At 49.7% G+C, this 6,812-nt stretch overlaps 1 long non-coding RNA gene across 1 annotated transcript; it reads right to left on the reverse strand.

Annotated features, from left to right (window-relative positions):
* Window positions 1–2,024: 2,024 nt before the first annotated feature.
* LOC119937829 lies at window positions 2,025–4,729 on the reverse strand. The gene is made up of 3 exons (XR_005454225.1): window positions 3,715–4,729; window positions 3,447–3,545; window positions 2,025–2,116 (listed from the first exon to the last, which is right to left on the reverse strand). It is a non-coding gene; the product is annotated as an uncharacterized LOC119937829 (long non-coding RNA).
* Window positions 4,730–6,812: the final 2,083 nt, after the last annotated feature.

Consider the following 6,812-nt stretch of genomic DNA (forward strand, 5'->3'; position numbering starts at 1 on the left):
AGTCTCTTGCCAACCAACGTCCTCACGTGGGGGCCGGTGCAGCACTCGTGGCATCCAAAGAGTGGCCCGTTAGTCCTCCGCCGTCCAGGGGGCCCGATGGTCCTATTAGAGGCTGCGCCGTGGTTTCCTGGGGACAAATGTGAGCATTGATTGCATGATAAGGTGTGCCCCAGCCCACCCCTGGGGAAAGTGCCAGCCCTTCAAAATTTAGCATGGCTCTGTGGAAAAAGCTGGGACTTGGGAGTCAGAAGTCCTGGGTTCTAAGCCCTGCTCTCCCACTTGTCAGCTGTGTGACTTTGGGCAAGTCACCTAACTTCTGAGCCTCAGCTACCTCACCTGTAAAATGGGGAGGAAGACTGAGCCCCACATGGGACAACCTGATCACCTTGTATCCAACAGCTGTGCTTAGAACAGTGCTTTGCACATAGTAAACACTTAACAAATACCATCATTATTATTTAGGTGGTTGGAGTGGGGGGAAAAAGCACAAATGGGTCTCCAATGGGGAGCCCAGGCCTCCAGAAGGGGAGCAGAAAGTTGTCCATTGGATAGGAGCCTGACCAGGGGTCAATCCTGAGCGAGGTGGGACTTGGGCACTGCACCGAGTTGTGGACAATAAGGATACAGTGGATTTTAGCGGGGGATAGCAGAGAAGCAGCATGGCTCAGCGGAAAAAGCCCGGGCTTTGGAGTCAGAAGGTTGTGGGTTAAAATTCCAGCTCTGCGACTTTGGGCAAGTCACTTCACTTCTGTGCCTCAGTTCCCTCATCTGCAAAATGGGGATTAAGCCTGAGCCCCACGTGGGACAACCTTATCTTGTAATCTCCCCCGCACTTAGAACAGTGCTTTGCACATAGTAAGTGCTAAATAAATGCCATTATTATTATTATTATTATTATTATTATTAGGATCCCTTCACTATACACTCTCAAGCACTTAATACAGTGAAGCAGTGTGGCTCAGGGGAAAGAGCCCAGGCTTGGGAGTCAGAGGTCATGGGTTCTAATCCCTGCTCCGCCACTTGTCAGCTATGTGATTTTGGGCAAGTCACGACTTCTGAGCCAGTTACCTCATCTGTAAAATGGGGAGGAAGACAGCCTCACAAAGGACAACCTGATCACCTTGTATCCACCCCAGTGCTTAGAACAGTGCTTGGCACATAATAAGTGTTTAACAAATACCATAGTTTATTATTTAGGCGGTTGGAGAGGATAAAGCGTGGGTGTGTTTTCAATGGGGAGCCCAGGCCTCCAGCCAAGGAGCAAGAAGTTTTACTTTGGATAGGAACCTGGCCAAGGGTCACTCCTCGGCCAGGTGGGACTTGGTCACTGCACCGAGTTGTGGACGATAAGGATGCAGTGGATTTTAATGGGGGACAAGGAGCAGCGTGGCTCAATGGAAAGAGCCCGGGCTTTGGAGTCAGAGGTCATGGGTTCGAATCCCAACTCCCCCACATGTCTGCTGTGTGACCTTGGGCAAGTCACTTAACTTCTGAGCCTCAGTTACCTCATCTGTAAAATGGGGATTAAGACTGTGAGCCCCATGTGGGACAACTTGATCACCTTGTAACCCCCTCAGCACTTAGAACAGTGCTCTGCACATAGTAAGTGCTTAACAAATACCATTACTATACTATCCCTTCACTCTACACTCAAGCACTCAGTACAGTGAAACAGCATGGCTCCCTGGAAAGAGCCCAGGCTTAGCAGTCTGAGGTCATGGGTTCTAATCCCTGCTCCGCCATTTGTCAGCTGTGTGACTTTGGGCTATTTACTTAACTTCTCTGGGCTTCCGTTACCTCATCTGTAAAATGGGGATGAAGACTAGAAGCCCCACCTGGGACAACTTAATCACCTTGTATCCACCCCAGTGCTTAAATCAGTGCTTCACACATATTAAGCACATAACAAATGCCATTAGTACAGTGCTCTAGACTTAAGTGCTCAATTAACACCATCAATTCCACCCACTTGCCCAAAACACAACCCCAACAGCCCCAGGCCTAGAACGTGACACTCACCGTCCTGTCCGAACCCTGATGTCCTTGGAGAGGCAGGGATGGATGATGGGGCCAGCTCTCCCATTATGCATCGAGGGCTCCAGCTGCTTCCTTGGTCCTAAGGATATACCACTTGTCAGCTGTGTGACTTTGGGCAAGTCACTTAACTTCCCTGTGCCTCAGTTACCTCACATGTAAAACGGGCATCAAGATCAAGGCCTCCAGGACGCCTTCCCAGACTGAGCCCCCTCCTCCCCGCTTTACCTCCTTCCCCTCCCCACAGCACCTGTATATATGTATGTTTGTACTCATTACTCTATTTTATTTGTACATATTTATTGTGTTTTATTTTGTTAAAATGTTTTGTTTTGTTATCTGTCTCCCCCTTCTAGACTGTGAGCCCACTGATAGGTAGGGACCATCTCGATATGTTGCCAACTTGTACTTCCCAAGTGCTTAGTACAGTGCTCTGCACACAGTAAGCGCTCAAATACAATTGATTGATTGAATGAATGAATGATTGTGAGCTCCATGTGGGACAACTTAATTACCTTGTTTCAACCCCAGTGCTTGGCACATAGGAAGCCCTTAACAAATACCAGTATTTATTAGTATTATTACCTAGTCAGGCCTCAGGGCAATCTCACTCGGGGGCCCCCCCCCCCCCCGCTCATGTCAGGGGGGACTGACTCCTGTGCCCAGCTCCATCTGTGCCCTCACCCCTCAGCTGGACTGATCCCTGCATACGCTCACTAGAGAGAGAGAAGGGGAAGAGGAGAGAGGGCAAGAGCGGGGGAAGAGAGGGAGGGAGGGGGAGAGGGCGGACACAATTAATCATATTTATTGAGCGCTTACTGTGTGCAGAGCATTGTACTAAGCGCTTGGGAAGTACAACTTGGCAACATATGGTGCCAGTCCCTACCCAACAGTGGGCTCACAGTCTAAAAGGGGGAGAGAGAACAAAACCAAACATACTAACAAAATAAGAGAATAGACATATACAAATAGAGTTATAAATATGTACAAACATATATACAGGTGCTGTGGGGAAGGGAAGGAGGTAAGATGGGGGGATGGAAAGGGGGAGAGAAAGGAAGGGGCTCAGTCTGGGAAGGCCTCCAGGAGGAGGTGAGCTCTCAGTAGGGCCTTGAAGGGAGAAAGAGAGCTAGCTTGGCGGATGGGCAGAGGGAGGGCATTCGAGGCCCGGGGGTCGATGGCGGGACAGGAGAGAGCACACACACACACACACACACACACACACACGAGACCCTCTTTGAGGCAGAGCAGCCACTACTCACACTCCCTGCAGGGGAGGCCCCGGCTGGTTTAGCCTGGGGAGTCCAGCCTTGGGGTGAACAATCTGAGTTTCCCCTGACAGAATCTTAGCCCCTGCAGACCCCCCCCCCTCCCCAACACAACTACCTACACCCACTTCCCCCGAGGCTCACCTCTGAGTAGGCTGGTCTGGAAGACTTCTCCAGGGGGGCAGAAAGAAGCTGGGACTTCTGCCTTTTCTCTTCCTGCAGCCAAGGCCCTGAAATTATGGACTAAAGGGAAAAGAGACATTAATATAAAGACACAGATATGAACATAAGTAGCATGGGGCTGGGAAGAGGAATGAATAAAGGGAGGAAGTCAGGGCAATGTAGAAGGGAGTTAAAGAAAAGGAAAGGAGAACTTAATCAGGGAAGACTTCATGGAGGAGATGAGCCTTACCCAGCGCCAGTCTGCTCCTGCATGCTTGTCCATCTTCGCCGCTCCAAGTTTGGTCGGACTTGAATAAGCCCACACACCTTTAAGCCCCCTCTTTGGCCAGCTGGTGCTAAAAGACACAGTCCCTGTCCACTGGGATCTCACAATCTAAGTCAGTCTGTCAGGTTACACGATTTGAGCTCTTACTGTGTGTACGTTATAACCCCTGGGGAGCATACATTAGAGAAGTTTAACAGACACCTGCCCCGCCCAAAACAAGTCTACAGAGGGAAGCATGGACTTCGTCAAGAAAACACAGTATAAACGGTTCCAAGAGTTCAACACTACATAACATACATGGCCCCTGCTCCTAAGAAGCATCTGGTCTGTGACAGACATTAATGTAGACAGGCAGAATGGCATACACAAGGTCAGTACATGAAGTAATGCTCGCTGAACCAAACATCAGCTCCGATCGGCAGTACGAGAACACAGAATAAGTGAGTACTTCGAGTGAAGGACGGTAGTATTGCATAAAGACATCAGTAATGTTTATGGCACAGTACTTGACGGAGCACTGTATAATGAGGAGAACGGGCGGTGGGGGGGGGGAGAGGAGAAGAGAAGAGACCTTGATTGCTGAGGACCACCATTTCAGTCACTTGTATTTACCCAGCATTTTGCATACACCAAGCACAGTATCACAATCGACAGGTTCCCTGCCCATTTTGAGCTTACAACATAGAGAAGGCAGATAATAGATATAAATTACACCCATTGAAGTAGGAACCATGACGCATCAGGGGAGGAATCATCTGGCAATGTTGTACAGATGAGGTTTCAAGTCAAGGAGAGATTTACACCCTGTAGTAGTTTCCCAGGCGCTCAGTACGGTGTTGCACATTTACCAAGTACTCAATGAGTACTGTGGATGACTCAGATGACTCAGCTTCTGTTGCTACAACGGCGATTGTGTTTGTGGTGTTGTGGGACGGGTCAGTCCATCCCGTTTGAACACACAGTATTGTTTAGAGGTACCTGGGAGAATACAATTTAACGACATTAACACACTCCCCTGCCCGAAACGGGCTTCCAGGCTCCTCCACACACGTACGACCAGTGAAACCCAACTCGGTGTTGGGCTTTTGAGGCCGTGTAATTCAGTCCCACTGGGGTGAAGAAGCAAGTTTTACCTTGGGGGAGGGAAATTAGAGAGTCCAAAAAGAAAGCCCCCAACCAGAAGGCTGGGGTCGGCGCAATCCTGCCCTCAGAGGGGCTTCCAGTTTAATAACGCTGGAGAGGAACACGGTACCACCACCTCACCTCTCTCCGGTCGGCGGCCCTGGGTTCCTGCCCTGGGGGGGCTCACAGTCTACCGACGCTACCTGGACCGACCCACGGCGCTGAGTCGAGAGGATGGTGGAAGGCAGTGGAAAGGTTACCAGTGGATGGGGGCTGGATGTGCACCCCTTTGAAGGTGATAAAACACCTTCTACCTCATTCCAGGCGCAGAATCCCATGCGGGCAAGGACACTGGCCTTGGTGACTTGATAGTTTTGTACCAAATCCTGCCTAATTAGGAACAGATATTGCCTAAACACGAAAATCATTTCTGATTCTTCCATAAAAAAGAAAAATCCCCTGCAAACCACCCCCTCGCCCATGTTGCCAACATCAGTTACCCCACCTTAAACAAACTCTGAAAAGCAGCAATCCAAGTCAGATCGGAGCCATCAAAAACACCCTCATAGCACCACCAATTCAATTAGCATTGACTATCACTCAAGCACTTCCTACAAGGCTTCGCACATCATAAACGCCCTATAGCTACTATTGAATGAATAAGTAAAAGATAAGATAACCAATGAAAAAAAAAAAACCCAGGCCCCACTCCCCCCAAGGGACATACTCCCTCCTCTCTCCACAACCTACAAAAAATAACAGGCCTAGCCACGGGGCATTATATGGGGCTCCAAAATACCCAGCCGCCTCTGAGTCTTTAAAGACGCAGTGCCACTTGCCCCATTGAAGGGCACCTAATTGAGCGGCTGGGTTTCTGGGGGTGGGGTTGGAGAATCAAGGAAGGAAGAGGCAGAAGGCTATTAAGCAGAAGGGCATTTGCAGCTACCCCTCGTTAAAAGGATTTGGAAAAGCAGACTTAATTATAGACACCTGCAACCCATTCACATTCTCCTTGGGGATCGTGTCTAATCCTTGTCCGGGGCTTTCCCAGCGCTTAGTATAGTGCTTTGCATCCAGGAGGGTATTGAGTAAATAAGAATAAATGAATCAATCATTGAAACAGTGAATAAACTCAAGTTCTTCACTCAGGCCTCCCCAGTTCCCAGGCCCCACTGTCCCCTCCGCTCTGTGTCTCTTTTTCCCTTTTTGTCTCCTTTTTAATAGTATCTGTTAAGCACTTTCTAGGTGCCAGCCACTGTGCTGGGCTCCACGGTGGGTACAAGATAATCGGGTTGGACATGGTCCCTGTTCCATGGTTCACATTCTTGATCCCCCATTTTACAGATGAGGTGACTGAGGCCCAGAGTAGTGAAGTTACTTGCCCAGGGTCACACAGCAGATGGGCGGCACAGATGGGCTTGGAACCCAGGTCTTCCGCCTCCAGGCCCGGGCACTTTCCACCAAGCCGCACTGTTTCTCTCCTTCCTGCTTCGGTCCCATTCAGCTTCCAGGGAAGGACTGTTGGTGTAAGAAGTAGGTAGAGGAGCCCAAGTTTCAGGGGGGACTCTTACCCCAGGAGCCTGGCAGAGTGGAGGGAAAAGGCAGAGGAGTGGAGAAGACAGGAATGAAGGGCGAGTCAGCTTTAAGACTGGCCACCGGGGTTACCACTGATGGCCCTTGCAGATCTTGTACGAAACAATAATAATAATGTTATTTGTAAAGCACTTACTATATGCCAAGCACTGTACTAAGTGCTGGTGCCCAGGGTGTCACGTGTCTCACGGAACACTTTTTGATGCTATTTGTTAAGCGCTTACTATGGGTTCAACACCGTTCTAAGCGCCGGGGTAGATACAAGTGAATTAGGTCAGACACAGCCCCTGTCCCGTGTGGGCCTCACAGTCTAAGTAGGAGAGCGGAGGTCCAGAGAAGTGGAGTGA

This window comes from Tachyglossus aculeatus, chromosome 15 (genome assembly GCF_015852505.1).
Source record: "Tachyglossus aculeatus isolate mTacAcu1 chromosome 15, mTacAcu1.pri, whole genome shotgun sequence".
Classification (NCBI taxonomy): Eukaryota; Metazoa; Chordata; class Mammalia; order Monotremata; family Tachyglossidae; genus Tachyglossus; species Tachyglossus aculeatus.